This window comes from Rattus norvegicus, chromosome 13, assembly GCF_036323735.1.
Source record: "Rattus norvegicus strain BN/NHsdMcwi chromosome 13, GRCr8, whole genome shotgun sequence".
NCBI lineage: Eukaryota > Metazoa > Chordata > Mammalia > Rodentia > Muridae > Rattus > Rattus norvegicus.
The window spans coordinates 78,108,817-78,130,749 of record NC_086031.1 but is presented as its reverse complement, the minus strand read 5'-3'; the positions used below and the strand labels follow the sequence as shown (position 1 = coordinate 78,130,749).

The following is a 21,933-nucleotide window of genomic DNA, read 5'->3' as shown; positions in this document are numbered from 1 at the left end:
CAGTTTAAAGCTACAGTCCACCATAGTGAGAAAGGCACAGCATAGGGGGACTGAAGAGGTTGGGACGCCTTGTATCCACACTCACAAACAAGAGAGAAGTGAGTCTCTTCTCTTTCTCTCTTTCTCTCTTTCTCTCTTTCTCTCTTTCTCTTTTTCTCTCTTTTTCTCTTTCTCTCTTTCTCTTTCTTTCTCTTCCTCCTCTTCCTCTTTCTCTTTCTCTTCCTATTCCCCTCCCCCTCCCCTCCCCTCCCCCTCCCCTCCCCTCCCCCTCCCCTCCCCTCCCCTCCCCTCCCCTCCTCTCTCTTCTCCTCCCCTCCCCTCCCCTCTCCTCCCCTCCCCTCTCCTCTCCTCTACTCTCTTCTCCTCTCCACTCTTCTCTTTCTCTCCTTCTCTACTCCTCCTACTATTTAAGTCAGAACCCTAGCTCTTGGAATGGCACAGCCCATATTCAGGGAAATCTACTCTCCTCAGTTAAACCTCTCTGAGAAGACCCTGATAGATGTGTTTATCTCCTAGGTAATTCTAAGTTCAGTAAAATAGACAATGAAGATTAAACATACTAATTTTTTTTTGTCTAAAAGACTGGTGTCTGGCAGCACATCAGGTTTGTGAAAAACTACTATGTATTGTTAATAACATAGGTAATTCTATTGATGGTAAAGTGAAGCACCAAATGAGATATTTAATTTTAGTTTAAAAGAAAGTTAGAAAAGACAATTAAGAAATATTATCCTTATAAATTTTGATAATGGGAAGTTATTTTGAAATATTATCTCTTGGCATACATTAGTTCACGCAAATAACTGAAAATCCTTACCAAAAGTAAAATTTGTCTGTCTTCAGAGACTAGCATATAGGTATACTTGACTTTAAGGCCTGAAGGACATTGACTAGGGTCTGAAAATAGGGAAATGGTGATCATGATAGGTACTTACACCTATCTTAGTGAATTTGCTCATATGTTCATTTTGATATTTCTTGAAAGTTAAACACAATTTCTTACTGGTGGATGATAATGCTGGCATAAATTACAAACAGCAATGACTCCCCAATATGATACAATTTGCTTATATTTCATAGCAATGTGAATTATCTTGTCAAATAAGATCTCATGCTGCACTCCAAAATGATGAAGAAGAGGAGGAGGAAGAGGAAGAAGGAGAAGGAGGAGGAGAAGAAGAAGAGGAGGAGGAGGAGGAAGAGGAAGAGGAAGAGGAAGAGGAGGAGGAGGAGGAGGAGGAGGAGGAGGAAGAAGAAGAAGAAGAAGAAGAAGAAGAAGAAGAAGAAGAAGAAGAAGAAGAAGAAGAAGAAGAAGAAGAAGAAGAAGAAAGCTGAGGGGTTGCTCATAAGATTCAAAAAATTAAATGGTATTCTTCATACTATGAAATATGAAAGCCAGAAGATAAAACCACACATTAACCTCTCAAATTATTCTACCAAAATGTGCTGCTCTACTGACAGATACAAGTCTGATTGTTGGTAGGGGCAAAGCCTAAGATAGGAATCACATATTGGCTCATCTCCTGGAAGATGGAGCCTTCAGAAATCCGAGTTACAAAATGGTGACATCTACATTTCATTCTGAATGTAAATCCATCACCTGTATGAAGACAGATTTCTAATCTCCTCTTTACACTAGATTTTCCTTGTCTCAAAGCCAGGGAGACATCACAGCAGCATGAGCGAGTCACAAGCTTTGGGAATTCCTACCAGTGCTGCCCTGTGGATACACTGTGGACTTTTCAATTCTCCGATTTCTTTAAACTTTTAAGTCTTTTCATTGAAAAACAGAATAAGAGGAAAAAAGAAAAGAGAAGAGGAGAAGTCAGCTATCTTGCTTGTTGGCAGTCCTATCACACAGAACCAAGAAGAAGACTATTAATGGTGATGCATTTCCCTAATGACACTGGAGCATCTGACCTATAGTTCTTACAGTGGCTTCACGTTGTGCTGCCCAGCTTGAACTCTTAAAAACCTCCAGATTGCTAAACCAAGCATCCTCCAATTTTGCCAAGGAAAATAAATCTATTTTCCTATTTCCTGTGCTCTGTCAGGGTTAAAAGCCATAAAAGGAAGCCAAAATTCCTCCACAATAGGCTCACAGACCTAAGGAGACCATTATTTTCAATGTAGAAATAATCTTCCTTGAACCGATGTTCTTGCTGGCCACATTGAGCATTGAGAAATCAGGGAAACCTTTTTTGAGGAAACAACATTGAATTGATTGAGGAATTTGACCTGAGATAACAGGAAGTGGTCTTCAATTACTGTCTATAGCTCAGGATGGCATTGGTAGACCACTCTGATGAAGGTAGGTGGGGGTTGTGTGTAAATCTTGGGGACAGTGACTACTTGAGATGCTTAGCTAAAGCAAAGCAAGGTTTACCCGCCATTCCTCACAGGAAGACAAAGCTAGCCTGATGCCAATGGACTTCTCTGAATTTCCTCTCTTTCCAAGGCAGGGGAGCTCAAGTTAGGAGAGGCTAGTTCAACACTTTTCAGAAGCCTTCAGTGCAAACATATTTCATCCATTAGGGTAATGTTTTCCTCAGGCTTGGCCAGGAATAAATCCCAACCTTCTCCCCTTAAGATCCCAAGGACACAGCTGATTTGTTTTCAGTTGGGGCAATGAAATGTTTAAATGAGAAACACATGTCCGTTTGGTCTGGAGAGGACACGTTAGGCAGCTTCCTTCTTGTTTATGAGGGCCTCCATGCAGCCATAACCTGACAGCCGCAGACACTCTAAACCTGCGACTTGCAATTAACTCCTAGTAATAATTCCTTCTAGGGTCCGGGTACATTTTAATTCGATGTAAAGTGATCATTATCTAGTATAAGCTTTCAAGTGCTCTTCAGTTTAAAAGAGGGGGGTGCTCTTGAAAACCTTATTTAATCGTTGCCTTCCTCTTTCTTGGAACACAAATAATTTGACCAAAGTGCTCCACCCAAATGCCCATGAGCCCATAATGCTGTCTGTTTTAGATAATGTATCCCTGTGGGTTTTTCTTTTCAACATTAAAAAAAAATCTGATTTTTTTTCTAATCCTGAATCCCAAGCAAAATCTCCTGAGAAAACTAAACTTAATAAAGAGAGGTTGCCAAGTTAGAGGATTCTCAGGAAATGATCACATAGGAGAGTTTGAGACTGGCACTTTAGCTACCTGGGCAGGGGGATGAGAAGATGTACAGCGAGAAAGGACCTTGATGTCAGCCCTGCCTGGAACTGCTAACATGGTCCCGATGTGTGTCCATGGCCCCGTGTGCAGCTCATACTGAGTCATTCTTGTAAATAAATTAAATCCTGGTAGGCTTAATCAGAGTCTTTGTCATGTTCTTTGGGTAGTGTTTCAAGAAATAATAAGAGTTTGGAAACAGAAATGATCTTTAAATTGTTCTCACCAGCATGTGATTCAGTTGCTATTCATGTTAGCTGATATGACCATCAGCGTCTTTCAGTATCCTAAATAATGTTCTCTGGTGTTTTCTAGTGTCTGTACATTAGTTAAAGACTATAGTTTTTTTTTTAATGATACCAAGCCATATTTACTATTTACATTATTATTAATGAATTTATTAAACAAATATTTTATCGTACTTACACCATTAGACGTCTATAATAATGAGCCAAGAGTATACAGAAGGTCAGAAGTACATTAAGAATAACCTAAGACATAAAATTCCTAAGAGTTCCCAGAAGTTCTGATGTCTTGTTCTCTAAATCCCTAAGACTAACATTAAGCAAAGAAGGATGAAAATATTTTGAACTTAGAAATCAGGAGTTAGGGCTGGAGAGATGGGTCAGAGGTTAAGGGCACTGTCTGCTTATCCAGAGATCATGAGTTCAATTCCCAGCAACCACATGGTGGCTCACAACCATCTGTAATGGGATCTGGTGCCCTCTTCTGGCCTGCAGGTGTATATGCAGGTGAAACGCTGTATACATAATAAATAAATCTTAAAAGAAAGAACGAACGAACGAACTCAGGAGTTAGAGTAGGCCACTCAGGCTCCTGTGACTCTTACAAAGTGGAAAATACTAACATGTAACAAAATTGCCGATAAAAATCAAATTAAGGTTAATCTTTATATCATTTAACACCATTCAATACACTCTTTATAAATACCCCATACCAATGCAAAGAATAACCATACATAATATTTACCAAATTTTGTGTGCCCGTGTGTAATTTTGAGAAGAATAGTAATTGGGGTTAACTGATAAATACTGTTTATCAGACAAGCAAGGTTAATACCTCCAATAATAAATAGCAAATGGAAAATGTTGAAGTCCATCAAGGTTGCCTGGCAACAGCTCCATGTGTAATTATGAGCACTCTGCCGAGGCTGACGAGTCTCTCCAGTCTGCAGAACAGGACCAGGAGTGCATGCTGTGAAGAGAGGGCAAAGTTTTAGACCTAAGAATCTTTCCAGATCTGATTTAAACTGGGCCTTCTTTCCAATCAAAATCCAACTTACTAAACGGGGGAAACCATGGGAAGGGGATCAGATAGAACAGAAAATGAGAGGTCGGGTGTGCCTGAGGATCCTACCAAACAGTCAAGGTCATCAGGACATCCAACATTCCCAGTGTTTCCCAAGCTCAGTCACTTAAGTCACCGTCTTGTACTTGGTGCAACATCTGCCGACCACCTGGATTCCTATTTACTTAATATTTTCTTTAATTTGGCTTATTTTGTTACTTAGCCTTGTCCCAAACAATAATAAACATGAAATTATTGATTGATGTGCAAATTATATTTCCCTCGGGCACATTTACATAACTATTACACATATCATAACACATTGGTACATAAGTATGACACTAAACAAATGTCCATCTGTGTGCCACCAAGCATCATTTACTGCTGGACTACGCTTTGGGAAATTGCACCAAAATTCACTAACTAAGCCTGGAGGAAAAGCATCTTGTCTGGATGAGCAAGGCAGGCAGGTCCTGTGCAGCCACACATGGACCCATGCTCAGAGGGCCCCAGGCTTCCTTTAATGCTCAGCTGTCACCTTCTTGAAATTCTGAATAGTTTTCAACAAGTGGTTCCATATTTTTCAGTTTTCACCAGGTTTTGCAAAGTGTGTAGTCAATCCTGAAGGGGTAGAGCACTAGGAAAGGCTGGCAGCTAGTATAGTTCAATGGTGACACTGAAGAATTCTTTACTTCAGGAGCCCCTTTGCGATGAATCGTTAGAAAGCTGTTAGGGGTGTTTTAGAAACAGGACCGTGAAGCTTTGTGCTTCCTCTTTCCCAGCCAGCACCGAGTGATGGGCATCTCTCAGGACAACTCGCCCAAGCACTACAAGAGAAAACCCTACTACAAGAAGCGGAAGTATGACCTCAGACGGCCTGCTGCCAACACTAAACTTGGTCCTTGCCGCATACACAGTCCGAGTTCGAGAGGCAGTAACATGCCCTGAGATAGGATATGGGGAAGTTTTCCTGAGGCTCTGAGTGTTGTACTCGAAAAACAAGGATCATTGATGTTGTCTACAATGTATCTAATAATGAGCTTGTCCGCACCAAGACCCTGGTGAGGAACAACATTGTGCTTGTTGACAGCACACGGTACTGACAGTGGTATGAGTCCCACTATGCGCTGCCCCTGGGGCGCAAGAAGGGGGCCAAGGTGACCCCTGAGGAGGAAGAGATTTTAAATCAAAGACGGTCAAAGAAAATTCAAAAGAAATATGACAAAAGGAAAGAGAATCCCAAAATCAGCAGTCTTCTGGAGCAGCAGTTCCAGCAGGGCAAGCTTCTTGCCTGTGATGCCTCAAGACCAGACCAGTGTGGCAGAGCAAATGGCTATGTGCTTAGAGTCGAGGGGCTGGAGTTCTATCTGCGGAAGATCAAAGCCCGGGAAGGCAAATAAACCATCATTCATAGCTTGGGTAATAAGGGTGTTTGTTGTTATATGTATATATATATTTTATATATAATATAATATATATATTATATTCATTTTTCTGGAAGTAACTAGATAAAGTCCACACATAAGGGTCTGATTTCATACAGTGGGTTATCATTGGAATAATTAGTTTGGGAAAGGAAGATCTCTTTAAGGTCAGGAACAGCTGGGGAACATGGGAAATGATGAAGAACTTCATCAAACAGCTCGTGTATCTATTTCAGGAATGTATCTGCTAAGACTCATGAGACTCTGCAGCACCTTGTTGCAGTCTCTCCCGCTTCACTTCTGACCCATCCCCCCAGATACAGAACCCCCCCTAACATTTACAGAATCCCACCAGGAGTACCAATGGAAGCCTATCTACTCTCACTTAAGTATCAATATGCTCTAAAACAGGGTTACAAGCCGTGAAATAAATACACCATATCACTCCGTGTCGATTATCCGATCTTTATAACAACCTGCAAGGCTAGGTTCCAGTTTAGAAGTCATGGGCTCCAAGAGTGGGGTGCAGACGTCTGGCTCCCAATACCTGTCCTGTCATCTGCTCCCCCCTTCCAGTCTGCAGTTGGAGGGACGTCTGCGAACACCTATCCTTACAGCACACAAAGAACTGCCACTTGGTAGAGCTGTGCACTGAAGTATGGTGTCTTGATCAAATGCCACCCCGCTTTCGAAGTGTTTCGAACTCACCTTTGCAATGAATTCCTTTGTCCTCTTGTTCGGGCGTCCATCGTAACCTGCTTGACTTTTACCACTCGGCTGTAGGTTCTTTGCAAATGTTCGTTCTTGTATGTGAAAAGAATGACTACTCACATGTACTTCCTTTTATACATGCTACCCAGAGAAGTAATAAATGAAATACGTTCTTGTGTTCCCTTTTGCAGCACACTATGTGAAAGTGGACCTTGCAACATTGCTGGTCTTGTGTGATTCTACATGACACTGCTCTAGTGAGAACTGCAAACATTCAGTCATCCAGATGTTTGGTGTCATGTGGATAAATCCCCCAGATGATTGACTGAATTTTTCAGTTTTCATTGGAATGATTGACACTGTGCGTGCATGGCCCTGTGCTATCAACCCTGGGACCCCCATCGCTGTGGGTTCAAAGACTTACTTTCATGGACTTAAGCGCTCAGAAAGCTGCTAATGGGACACAGAATTCTTCTTCATGTGCTACTCATGGGAAAGCAGACAACTTCAATGCCAAAGGCGATTTCAGTTCATTGGTCCTCATTGTCATTATCAACTAGCGTTTATTAAGCATTCACATGTGCGAAACACATTTTCAACTGAAAGACACCATGACAAACATTAGCTGATGAGAGGTGCTTTTATTTTAAGCCATGGAATCAACTTCCTGGCAGCATGCTAAGCTGTTCTATATGAATTCTACCTAAGGAGAGTTCAAAGCAAGTGCCACGTGCTGATCGTGGAAATTTCCCTCGATTCATGGAAGCCATTTCTTCCCTTAGTGCCCTACTCTACCGTTGCCATTCATCCCAAACTGCATTTACTGGGCATATATTTGGTGGTGATATTTTGACACTCAGCCCAACTAACTGAGATACAGTAGAAACTGAGAACATTGAGAATCAAAACCCCATATTGCAAAAGAACGAGAACCATTTAACCTTACCAACACTTGGCTTGATTCATAGTTACAAATACATGTGTTAGCGGGAGCCCACAAGAGATGACCATTCAGATACATTTTATAGACAACTGAAAGTCTCTATTCCAGTCTGCTGCTACTTCACTCAGGTAGCACAGTGTGCAGAGCAGAAACCACTTCCTGGCATCTTGCTGGGTAGCTTCCGGGGAGGGTCTTCATTCAATCAAGCAGTATAACAGAAGCTAAGTTACTCTGGACATCTTGACCTTGGGTTTCTTGAATAGAGTTTGGTAATTTCCCATGGGATTCTCCATCAAGATCAAATTCTAGTCAAACCTGAAATGGGTTCAGTAAGAATACAAGATGGAGGAACTTATGCACTGTCTTGTTCTCTCTCTCTCTCTCTCTCTCTCTCTCTCTCTCTCTCTCTCTCTCACACACACACACACACACACACACACACACACATCTTTCAGAATTGTGAGCATGAATCAGATAATGTAGGGTACTCTGAAAGTGCATAAACAGAAAAATGTTCAGGGTTATTACTATTTGTCTGATGTGCGTCTCTATATTTGATTTGAGTGGCTGCCTCAATTGTAGATAGTATCTAAGGACTGTCATACAGGGTGTCCAGACACAAGTGTAAAAGAGTAAAAAGAAATCATTAAAAGCTTAATAATTCCTTTGGATAGTGACAAAGGCAAACATTTAAAGCATAAATGAAATAAATATCTAAGGGCTGAAGCTTTCTGGAGGTATGATAGAAGATTCCAGAACTCCAATGCAAATTCCAACACTGCGAGTGCTCCTTCTCTGGCAGTTGGCTTCCCTCACCATAGTTCTTTCGTAGGAAGTTGCAACGTGAGACCTGATTTTTTTATGTGCTTTTATGTGGCCCTCATGTGGAAGAGCTGGGACGCATCAGAACTGCCTGGGTGATGTCCTCTAGACAAGACATCATGTCTCTTGAAGGTTACCTGTGACTCAACTTTTCTCTCCCGTGTAGTAGTCAGTGATAGAAAGTAGCCAGCCAACAAATACGAAATTCTTCCTCTTCCAGGAATCACAGGAAAATGTAGCTTACTGTCTTTTCTAAACAAATGTATTTGACCAGCTATTTCTCTCAGCTTTTAGAGAAATCTGAGGTGCAGAAAAGGACGCACTTGGGGGCGGGTAGGTGAGCAACAACTATGGGTCAGAAAACTCTCCCTTTAGCTCAGAGCTGGTCGAGGCCAGATTGCTAAGGGAAGCAGTTATTTTAATTGCACAACAATACCACATGGTGGATCTGGAAAGAATTGCACGAAACCTAAACCTTCTAAGGAGAGATTTCTTCTTCCTGTATCTCCTTTTACTGAGGCATTGTATGAATTTCACAAACACAGGCAATGCCAGTAACAGTATTTTCTGCATATCAGAGGTAGCTTAAGTGCTTCAGAGAAGCATTGAATAGGAATTTTTTTTCTCATGCTTCTCCAGGCAGTCAAAAGGTTGGAGCACTAGTAATCTCCCGGATGCTTGTTCTCTGCTTCCCTCAAATCAGAGGAGATGCACTCTCTGAGGTCAGGGTATGCCTTCCCTCTTGGAAAAATGAGCCAGAGTCAGCTGTGCCAGTGAGGTGCAGATTTGGGTGTCCACACTCACTCATTCAGGATTGATAAATTTTTTCAGAATTTATTTTCCTAAGCTAAGATGTACAGTAAGCACAACTCCTTCAAGGAGTCACTGCAGGGAAAAAGCAGCCTGTGGTTGAAGAAGGCCAAGTGCAGAAGAGTGGGCACGTACACCCGAGTGTTGCATAGATTAGCAAGCTCTTGTTTGTAATTTTTACTCTAAAGCTTAGATCTGCAGTGTCCTTTTAAAATTTGATGTATGTGCGTTCTTGAATGCACATGCAAAAACACACTAGAGAAAAGACAGTATCTTCAAGTGTTGCTAGGAAACTGTATATCACAGAAGACTCCAATTACACACACACACACACACACACACACACACACACACATCATCATCATCATCATCATCATCATCATCATCATCATCATCATCCCAAATGGATCAAAGACCTTAATTTGAAGCCTGAAACCTAAAAACTGCTAGAAGAAAACATAGATAGAGCATTACACGGTAGAGATGTAGGAACATGCTTTCTGCACAGGACTCCGGTTGCCAAGGATTTAAGGCCAACAATTGATAACTGGGGTCTTGTAAAACTAAAAAGCTTCTGTATAGCTAGGAAAACAATCAATCAAGTGAAGAAGAAATCCACTGAATGGGGGATAATCTTTGCCAGTTATACAAATGACAAAGGATTAACATTCAGAATATACAAGGAACTCAAAAAATGAAGACTCAAGGAAAGAAATGACCCAGGGCTGGGGGAATCTAAACAGAAAGTTCTCAATTGAAATAAAAATAGTTACAAGATACCCCTCCCCAAAGTGTTTGTCACCCTTAGCAATTAAAAAAATGCAAATTAAGACAACCTCAAGGTTTCATCTCACCTCAGTCAAGTATAGCCAAGGGTAGTCAAGGATAGCCATGATTAATACAATGACTTACAACTAATGATGGCAGGTTGTGGAGACAGAGAAACCCTCCTTCACTGGTGCTGGTAATGCAAATTGGTGGAGCCACTCTGGAAATCAATAAAGAGTCCCCAAAACTAGAAAACAAATCTCTACCATATTGCCAAGCTATGTCGCCCCTTGACATATGCCCCAAGGACCAGACAGCCTACTCCACAGATTTCTGCTCAGCAATGTTCATAGCTGCCCTAGTCATACAGGCTGGGAAATGGAAACTAATTAACTGTCCCTCAGCAGCCATGTGGATAATGAGTGTATAGAACAAAAATGCAATGTGATCCTACTTGGCTGTAGAGAAAAATGAAACCGTGAAATTTGAGGGGAGGTAGATGGACCTAGGAAAGATGATTTTGAGTGGGGTAACCCAGAAAGACAAATGCTGCATGCTCTCTCCAACCTGTGGTCCCCAGATCCACATCCTCAGTTGTGAGTATACAACATGAACTAAACACAGAAACTAGGAATGTATGAAGGGACCATATGTGTGACACAGACTGTGTGTGTGGGGGGAGGGGAACTGTGAGGGGAATGGCAGGATACAAGTGATACAGAAGTTGCAGAGGAAATAATGGGAAATGGGGTTTCACACAGAAGGAGGAGGGACAAACAGCAACACCAAGGTTGTTTGATTTGGCATCAAGGATTCATTTTCCATTTAGCTAAAATTATACACAACACAACGCGCGCGCACACACACACACACACACACACACACACACACACACACACACACACACTCATAGTATAGACATTAAAGGAAGCAAAGCCACTTAAGTTAACAACGCTCCCCACCATAGAACCATAGACTAACAAAAGCCCAGTGTCAGACACAAGAAACCTACTTTCCAATGGTTGACCTGGGCAGTTTATGTTCTTCCCAAACAATATAGATTATCAACGCAGCCCTTGGTTGCCTCTTAGAAGTTGGAGATGAGCCTCCATTGTTAAAGATACTATACACTTGGGACACATAACTCATGACTCGGGCTGGGTCTAACCCGAAATTCTCTTTCCTGCCCTCTAGCTTCCATTGTTCCCGAAAATACTCAGCAAGCTGCTGAGGGAGAGAAGAAATTAAACCTCACAGTCGACACAGCTACAGCACCCATGAGCCATGACAATTACCATGGGAAGATCTGTGTAAAGGTGCATAAATGTCACTCACGTGTAACTGGCAACTAGCATCTGTCTAACTGGACTTAAGGCCCATACAACAGGAGGAAAAAAGTGCTTCTGAGGCTGCCAAGGTCACAGACCTTAGGAAACAATCTTCCAGGCACTTTGATTTTGGTAGATCTGCAGTATCTTTAAAAATATTAAAGTAACTTTATCTTTTAATACTTCACCTTGACCTTCGTTTTAATTTATTTCCTGTAACTATTTAGGGAGATACTCCTGCAAAATTTTTTTAGCCTACGTCCTGGACCTCCCTGACTGCATGGCTGCATGACTCAATTCCTATGCTCCTAGCATCATTAAAACTATATGCACTCGCATTATTAAAACTGGCTTACCCTTTAAGCCACCTGGACTGCATTACTCTGTAGACCAACCACAGTGTCCCTAGCACTGATACAAAAACTACCTCCCCGACCTTATTCTTTGGTCTTCCTCTGTTTAATTTCCAAAATACTTATTTTCTCCTTCATCCCTCCTTTATGAATATGTGTACAGATCTTTATAATTCTTGTTATGGGGTCTATCCTTTGAAGGTCACCAATACCTTAACTTCAACCATCAAACTCCATTGACTTTAAAACATTGCTATTACTTTATTCTTTTAAACATCGGAAGGAACAAGTTCTAGGTTCTCGGTCAGGGCCATAGGATATTGGATCTATGATATCAAATGAATGTCTCCAAAACCCTTTAGATTTTCCTCTCTAAATACACATACTTTACAAAATTGTCGGAGCAAAGCCGGGCAGACAGTATAGAAATTTTGCGGTGAAGTGCTATACTCCCATTAAAACTAGCTGCTTTTATTACTGTTATATGGGACACAAAGTTCTGTGGAATCCTATTCCAACCCGGAAGACCCTGTCATCAGTTGTTGAAGGAAGGCCTATGCAAAATAATTTAAAACTAGACTGATGGAGTCACAGGCCTTTTATCCCAGCACTTGGAAAGCTTCAGACAGGAGGGTCTGGAGTTCAAGACCATCTTTGGGTCTGAGTTGCCTTCAAGGTCAAGCTGATCGGTAAGAAGTTCTGCCTCAATAATTGAAAATGGATAGTAAATATATACAGATGAATACTGAAAGAGATACCATTGGAAACTTGTTGGGAAACGTAAGATAGAGAGACTGAGTTGGGATAGACAAAGGCAGCTTTTGATCATTACCTGTGGAATTGCTGAATGGAGTACTTTACAGAGAGACCTTTAAAACAGAATCTAAAAGGGCAATGAGACCATGATCCCAAGCAAACATCCAGGTAAGATATACACAGTGCAACAGAAAGAAAAGATTCTGAGAAGTGGCACCAAGAGCAGGCTTACTCAGGAATACATTTTAATACATCTTGTTCCCATTTCCCCAAATAAAGGTCTAAATGACAGCAAAGGCGATCACATACAGCCATTGCTTTTGTCTTTCCCAATTACCTTCTAACGATAGTTCTTTTTTCTGTCTCATCTCAGACACTGAGCTGAGGATGATTTCACCCTTCAAGAAATATTTGACAATGTATTAAGACATATGTAGCACAGGATGGTCTTGTTGGGCATCAATGGTAGGAGAGGCCCTTAGTCCTGTGAAGGCTCAATTCCCCAGTGTAGGGGAATACTGGGGGGTGTGGGGTGTGGGTAGGCAGGAGTGGGTGGGTGGGTAGGGGATCATCCTCATAGAAGCAGGGGGAGGGAGATGAGATAGGAGGTTTCTGGAGGGGAAACCAGGAAAGGAGATAACATTTGAAATGCACATAAAGAAAATATCCAATAAAAAGTAATTAAGAAAAATACACCTTTCAAAAAAAAGGAGACATTTTTGGTTGTCACAATTAGGGGTCTATTGCTAGCATTTGGTGTCTAGAGGTCAAAGACACTGCTAAATAAAACTCAGAGCTAACCCAACAGTACAAGTATCCTGACTGCTGTCAACTGTTAGAAAGCAATGGAGTCCAGACTGGAAACTCTTACTCTAGGTCAATGTGCTCTAATTCTCACAAGGTTACTTACTCCTTTAAACTCCTTTATCCATTTCATGGACAACAGGAATCCAAAAGCCATCTCCAGGATGTCTGAGAATTTGTTGGTAGAGGTGGGATAGGAAGTTATACTGCTATTCAACAATTACCTCTGTCACTGTTGTTGTTGTTGTAGGTGTTGTTGTTGTTGATGATGATGATGTTGTTGAAACTTTTATACCACACTGGCCCAAACATGGTTTCTTCTTCTCTGGACTTACATTCTCACAAAGTGTTTATAAATAACTCAGTATGTACTTAGTATGTATTTTATGTATAAATGATTTTAGTATATTATAAATGTTTTAGTATGATTTTAGTATGTATGATTTTAGGATTTGGAGCTAAGGACTAAGAGATAGAAGAAAGCATTGCACCGAAGAATTGGAAACATCTAATTATACCTTAGGCTTTTCCATTGTAATATATTTTCATTTCCAGAAAGCTTCCATTGATCCCTTGGGTCACATGACATGAGCCTGATCCACCGACTGGGTACCTTATTCATGTCACCCTCTCTTTCCCCCCTTTTCCAAACAAAATAATGTCATGCATAAGAACTTATTCATGTGTTGGTCCTGGTCACATTCACACCTGTGAATCTGTACTCCCGACCCTAGGGTATTCATTAGATTATTTTAACTGAGCGAAATAGTCTTTCCATGTAAGAGGACATTGAGTCCCACACACTAGACTTGTGAGAAAGACAAGTTATGTATGCTTAGAACAGTGAGTGCTGGAATCCTGAGGCCAGGACAACAGAAGAATTGTGACAGAGGCTAAGTGAACTGTCCCCATTGCCTTACCAAAAGGCATCCATTGACATGGGTGTGGAGGAGAGGTAGGTGTGGAGGAGGGGTAGGTGTATAGAAGTTACATGGAGGGAAGCACAGAGGATGTACTATCGTGGCTGTGGTGGGAAGATGACTATCAGCATATATCTGGTTATTCTCATGCATAATTGGGTGACACTGTGGAAGCCATTAGCAGGGAGACACAGAGTTTAGAAAAGCTGTACATCAGCATGCATCACTATAAGTCAAAATGATGCCTACAGTTAGCCATGTTACATGATACAAATGTTAGACACTGTGTTCGAGGAAGGCAGAGACTCTATCGGTCTTGCTTTGGGATTAAGGGACTTCCTAACTGTAATGTAAGTGTGATTTGTCCCGATGCAGTAATGTTTTAAATGCTTTCAGAAAGCATTTTCTGATTTATTCTGTTAAACTTTAAATGAAAGTACTGAAATTTCTTAGTTGCCTATTTATAATTTAATCCCAAGGACAAGCTCAGGGCAAGGTTTCTGGAATCCAGTTTATATGGGTCTCTCCTTCATTTCGTGGCTGTCACAGCTGACACACAGCCAAGGACGCCAAAATGCTACAGGTGTGTAATGGAAAGCAAAGGGAACCTCGGGCTGTAAAAGGTTTCTCCCTCAGGCCTGAAGACCAATCATTGTTGATGCCTACATGGAGTAGAAACCTAAGGACTCTTTGGAAAATCAGCTAGATAGCGTTTGGCTGGGGCAAACACTTGAAAGAGTGTTTTCCTGACATGGACACAGGTAAAAGACTAAAGCAGACTCGTGAAGGAACATTTAGCTGAAGCAGACACAGGAAAAAGGATGTTCTGCTAAAGCAAGCACATGAAAGAACACATGATGGGTTCTTTGATATCAACATGCATGTATCAGTCTGCCTTATATTACGTGATTGAGCTGCATTTGTCTGGACTCCTTAGAGATAGACACACCAAAACCTTCTGGTGGTGTGCTGCAATTTCTTGCTGCTTCTCTGAACTCAGGCTGATTGGCAGAGTGCTGTCAGCTGAGATAAGTCACGTGCTGAAGCAAGAGCCATGAAGGACACGTGCTGTTTGGAGGGTATAAATAGGACTCACTGGACAGTGACTGGACCTTAGCTTGGCTCTTGCTTGTAGAGCTAGCTATGGCAGGCTTAAGGGTCTTCTGTGATCTTTGCTTCCCTGAAAGAGGCACAGCCAAGAACTTCTGGCATTCCTCCTGGCCCTCTCTGCTGGCTGTCTCTGCTAGGTCACTAATGCTAGCCCTACTCTGTGGAACTGGACTGCTGTTGTTTCTGTGAAGTGTTTTTGAGTGGATCGAGCTGCTGCTGCTAACCTGTGAACAGAAGTGCTGAGCCCCAAACAACACAGATGGGAGTTGCTCCAAAGAACCTTTCTAAACAGATCCACTTCCCCACATCCTTTCTTTCCCACTTCCTCTGGTGAATGGTGGGCTAAAAGGGAGATTAAAGCACTTAAGAATCATTATTAAAAATGGGGTTTGAAAAAATTAAAGTTACTCTTATGAATGCACATAGGTAAACTGGAGTCACAGTCTGGATGTGAGTAACACCTGTCCCTATCAGGCTCAGAGACACGGACAAATAAATGTATAAATGTGTGTATATATAACATGTAATAATGCTAGGCACATAAACAAATGCTTGTCTGCTAAAGATATGAATCACAGCCTGTGGAAATGTAAGAGCAAATACGGATTCCAGTCATTTTAATGAGGATATTTCTACCAAAACAATTTCTTGCATATTTATATATTAAGAACACACATTAAAAGCCATGTTCTAGAATTGAAGACCCAGAAATGAACCCACACACTTATGGGCACTTGATTTTTGACAAAGGAGCCAAAACCATCCAATGGAAAAAAGATAGCATTTTCAGCAAATGGTGCTGGTTTAACTGGAGGTCAGCATGTAGAAGAATGCAGATCGATCTATTCTTATCACCCTGTACAAAGCTTAAGTCCAAGTGGATAAAGGACCTCCACATCAAACCAGATACACTCAAACTAATAGAAGAAAAACTAGGGAAGCATCTGGAACGCATGGGCACTGGAAAAAGTTTCCTGAACAAAACACCAATGGCTTACGCTCTAAGATCAAGAATCAACAAATGGGATCTCATAAAACTGCAAAGCTTCTGTAAGGCAAAGACACTGTGGTTAGGACAAAACGGCAACCAACAGATTGGGAAAAGATCTTTACCAATCCTACAACAGATAGAGGCCTTATCTCCAAACTATACAAAGAACTCAAGAAGTTAGATCGCAGGGAGACAAATAACCCTATTAAAAAATGGGGTTCAGAGCTAAACAAAGAATTCACAGCTGAGGAATGCCGAATGGCTGAGAAACACCTAAAGACATGTTCAACATCTTTAGTCATAAGGGAAATGCAAATCAAAACAACCCTGAGATTTCACCTCACACCAGTGAGAATGGCTAAGATCAAAAACTCAGGTGACAGCAAATGCTGGTGAGGATGTGGAGAAAGAGGAGCACTCCTCCATTGTTGGTGGGATTGCAGACTGGTACAACCATTCTGGAAATCAGTCTGGAGGTTCCTCAGAAAATTGGACATTGAACTGCCTGAGGATCCAGCTATACCTCTCTTGGGCATATACCCAAAAGTTGCCCCAACATATAAAAAAGACACATGCTCCACTATGTTCATAGCAGCCTTATTTATAATAGCCAGAAGCTGGAAAGAACCGAGATGCCCTTCAACAGAGGAATGGATACAGAAAATGTGGTACATCTACACAATGGAATATTACTCAGCTATCAAAAACAACGAGTTTATGAAATTCGTAGGCAAATGGTTGGAACTGGAAAATATCATCCTGAGTGAGGTAACCCAATCACAGAAAAACACACATGGTATGCACTCATTGATAAGTGGCTATTAGCCCAAATGCTTGAATTACCCTAGATGCCTAGAACAAATGAAACTCAAGACGGATGATCAAAATGTGAATGCTTCACTCCTTCTTTAAAAGGGGAACAAGAATACCCTTGGCAGGGAATAGAGAGGCAAAGATTAAAACAGACACAGAAGGAACACCCATTCAGAGCCTGCCCCACATGTGGCCCATACATATACAGCCATCCAATTAGACAAGATGGATGAAGCAAAGAAGTGCAGGCCGACAGGAGCCAGATGTAGATCGCTCCTGAGAGACACAGCCAGAATACAGCAAATATAGAAGCGAATGCCAACAGCAAACCACTGAACTGAGAACGGGACCCCCGTTGAAGGAATCAGAGAAAGAACTCGAAGAGCTTGAAGGAGCTCGAGACCCCTTATGAACAACAATGCCAAGTAACCAGAGCTTCCAGGGACTAAGCCACTACCTAAGGACTATACATGGACTGACCCTGGACTCTGACCTCATAGGTAGCAATGAATATTCTAGTAAGATCACCAGTGGAAGGGGAAGCCCTTGGTCCTGCTAAGACTGAACCCCCAGTGAACGTGATTGTTGGGGGGAGGGCAGCAATGGGGGGAGGATGGGGAGGGGAACACCCACAAAGAAGGGGAGGGGGAGGGATTAGGGGGATGTTTGCCCGGAAACCGGGAAAGGGAATAACACTCGAAATGTAAATAAGAAACACTCAAGTTAATAAAAAAAAAAAGCCATGTTCTAATTAAAGTGGATTGCTCTAAAGTGTCAATACGTAGCCATACTTTTTCAAGTTCATTTTTTTCTCATGTAAATTTGAAACTCTGTTGACCAGAGCTTATTATTTCTAGTAGTCATTTCCTTCACACTTGTGCTAAGTCAAATTATTCAAGGTTATCCTAGGTTTTTCACAGGAATCAATTTTCTTTGTGGAGCCTCTCTATTTTCTGTAGAAATATGAGGGGGGCACGGATGTGTTAGAGTGAGCATTAGGTTACAGTATCATGAACTGATACACACACACACACACACACACACACACACACACACACACACACACACACACACAGTGTGCCTGTGTCCAGTTCTGAGGACTGAGCCCAGTACGAATTGCTGAATAACAGCCTCACTTCTGAAAGATGCTATAGGAGGTTACCACATAGACTTGCCCTATAATTTTCAGGGTCCTCATCTATTAAATAAGGGCAGTTGGTCTTTCTGCCAGCCTGTGGTTTTCTTTAAATGTCGGATATTTTTCCTTTTACTTTAATTTCTTTTACTCTCAATGTGTGTATTCTTTGAGATTAAAATTTTAGTAGCCTTGTTGTTCTGTAACTTTGCCACCTATTAGTTTTGCCTCCATATTTATGAGCTATGGACTTTAAACAAAAATCTTTAAATTCTTCATCTGACAACAGGGGTCAGCATAGACTTACTTCTTATTAGAATGGACAGTTCTGTTTATATTAAAGTATCTACTTTTTTTTCCTGCTAGGATTTTTGCCTTTATAGAAACCATCATTATTGAGTTAAAGCATTTGTTAGGTCTACAACTATGTGAACACACGACTCAGGTCAACAGCAAACATGTAGGCATTCAAACCTCATGGAGAGAGATAGACAGTAAAATAGTCTACCTAACCAAGGGAATTTTCAAGTGTAATAGAAGTTAATAATGACTCTGAAGACAGAAAACAGACCAAGGAGAGCCGAAAGCATAGTTGACAATTTGTAATTCTCACTGAAGAAAGAGAGGACAAGATTGCCATCAGTCAAGAAACTTAATGGAATGGGTGTTGGAGGGTGGAGCCCCCAGTCCTGAGTGTCTGATTAGAGGACAGTCCTCTAATGACATCTGAGCCACCTTGTTCAAGGGGAAGCAAGGAGGTGAGGAATACAGTATGTGGGAGGACGGTTGATAACCTCTGAAGTGCTCTAACAGGACTGGGTGCAGAATTAGCTATTTTTCCCATTCGGAATTATTTTTCTTCATTTTCTTTTTTATTTTTTTATTTATCATTCCATTTGTTTACATCTCAAAGGATATCCCACTTCCCAGTTATCCCATTCACCAACCCTTATCCCATGATATCCCACTTCCCGGTTACCCCTCCACTAACCCCACATCCCACATTCGCCTCCTCCCTCCCCTTTGCCTGTATGAGAGTGCTCCCCCACCCACCCACTCTCGCCAGTACCACCACTCCAACATCTCCCTATGCTAGGGCATCAAACCTCCCTGACCACCAGCCAAGGAGTGTACCTGGAGGGATCTATGGCTCCAGATATATATGTAGCAGAGGATGGTCTTGCCTGACAGCAACGGAATTATTTTTCAGTCACTAAGTGAGCATACAAGGTAGTGAATTTTATTACATTTTATACAGATTGTCATTACACTTTATGATAATTCTTCCTTTCCCCACTGTCTTTTTCTGTTCTCTGGATTCCTCTCTGCTTTCATGTGACAAGTATTCTATTATTTTCTTTCCCCAACTTCTTAATATCTCTTCTTTGCTTCTACTTCATGAGTATCCCTGTCTCAGTCTTCTCTTTTAAAACTTTCAGCGTATATATCTACCATATGACCTATCTGTATTGCTTGATTATTTACGTGATGGACCCCAATTCAACAAACTGCAGAGATATGAGGCGCACCAACTTATCTGAGTGCTGTGCCCACATAGTTACAGGCTTAACGAAAATTTTGACTGAATAATGATAGCTTGTTGAAGGCAAAATTCTAACTGAAAAAAGTAGATATTTTAATATAAGCAGACCTGGTCATTCTAATAAGAAGTATAGTATAGCTAGTAAATATGGGAGCCATCAAATTGTACAGGAAATTTGTTCGTGCTGTTCACAGTAGCAAACACGTGAAATCACCTTGCATGTCCGTCAACAGAGAAGAGAGAGGAAATGTAGTGTACTTAAAACAATGAAAAATTTAAAGCTGTAATCTTAGTCAGGGTTTCTATTGCTGAGGTCAAATATTATGGCTGAAAATAACTTGAGGAGGAGAGGGTTTGTTTCATCTCACAGCTTGTGGTCAGTTCATCACCTACGGAAGTCAGGACAGGAACCTGGAGGCAGGAACTGAGGCAGAGGCATAGAAGAACACTGATTCCTGATTCGCTCACCATGGCTTGCTCTCCTTGTTTTTTATACATACTAAGGCTACCAGCCGAGGGGTGGAGCCACATACAATGCTCTGAACCTTTGCATTTTTATCCACACACAGGAAGCAGAGAGAACAAGCCAGAAGTCTATCAAGTCTCAAGACTCACCCACCCCTGGCCATTTATTTCTCCAATAGCAAGGCTATATTTCCGAAAGGTCCCACAAACTTCACCCCAACAGACTCTGAGTGTTGTAATTCATGAGTACGTGGGGGCCATTTCTCATTCAAACCATACTAGAAATTAAAAAATAAATTAGAATTTAATTTGATATAGGTTGAGTTTGGAGTTGAAGGTGATCAAATGGTCTAGATAGGATTACCTCATTTACATGAGTGGAAATATTATTTTAAATTAAAATTTTATTCTATTCTTTTATGTATATGGGCATTTTGCCTGCATTCTGTGTGTCCATATGTCTGCATGTCTGTATGTGTATATGTCTGTCTGTCTGTCTGTGTATGTATGTATGTATGTATGTATGTATGTATGTATGTATCATGTATGTGCCTGGTACCTGCAGAGGTCAGAAGAGGCACTGGATCCGCCTGGACTGGAGTAACAGATGGTTGTGAGTGAGCTGCCATGTGGATTCTGGGAATCAAACCCAGGTCCTCTGAAAGAGCAAGAAGCACTCTTTTTTTCCCCATCTTTATTAACTTAAGTATTTCTTATTTACATTTCGATTGTTGTTCCCCTTCCCGGTTTCCGGGCCAACATCCCCCTAACCACTCCCTACTCCCCTTCTCTATGGGTGTTCCCCTCCCCATCCACCCCCCACTACTGCCCTCCCCCCAACAATCATGTTCACTGGGGGTTCAGTCTTGGCAGGACCAAGGGCTTCCCCTTCCACTGGTGCTCTTACTAGGATATTCATTGCTACCTATGAGGTCAGAGTCCAGGGTCAGTCCATGTATAGTCTTTAGGTAGTAGCTTAGTCCCTGGAAGCTCTGGTTGCTTGGCATTGTTGTTCATATGGGGTCTCGAGCCCCTTCAAGCTCTTTTAGTCCTTTCTAAGATTCCTTCAATGGGGGTCCTGTTCTCAGTTCAGTGGTTTGCTGCTGGCATTCGCCTATGTATTTGCTGTATTCTGGCTGTGGCTCTCAGGAGAGATCTACATCTGGCTCCTGTCAGCCTGCACTTCTTTGCTTCATCCATCTTATCTAATTGGGTGGCTGTATATGTATGGGCCACATGTGGGGCAGGCTCTGAATGGGTGTTCCTTCAGTCTCTCTTCTAAACTTTGCCTCCCTATTCCCTCCCAAGGGAATTCTTGTTTCCCTTTTAAAGAAGGAGTGAAACATTCACAAAGAACACATGAAACTCAAGAAGAAGCACTCTTAATGGCTGGGCCAACTCTCCTGCCCAGAGATAACTTCACACTTACTTACTAATTGTCATTGTTCTCTCGATTCCCCAGTATAATTTGTACATCATCTTAGATCATACAGGTTGAATCATCCCAGATATTCTGGTTGTTTACATGATGACATTCTCCTACTTAGTAACCTCTAAGATTGGACACAATGTTTTGTCCTCCCACCTCTACATCCTTCTTAACTGCTGTGCAAGCCATCCTCAGAGATTTCTGAAGAGAGTGCAACCATTGCGTCCTTGTGAGCCCCAGTCCCTGCCTCAGCCTGGGATGCTGTCTCTCACAGTAGAATCAATGTAAAGAAAAATAAGCCTACCAGAAAAACTGCTTAATTGTA

General features: G+C 41.6%; 1 pseudogene; it reads left to right on the top strand.

The window, feature by feature from the left end:
* Positions 1-467: 467 nt before the first annotated feature.
* Positions 468-6,838, top strand: LOC103692020 (40S ribosomal protein S8 pseudogene; annotated as a pseudogene).
* The last annotated feature ends 15,095 nt before the right edge of the window (positions 6,839-21,933 follow it).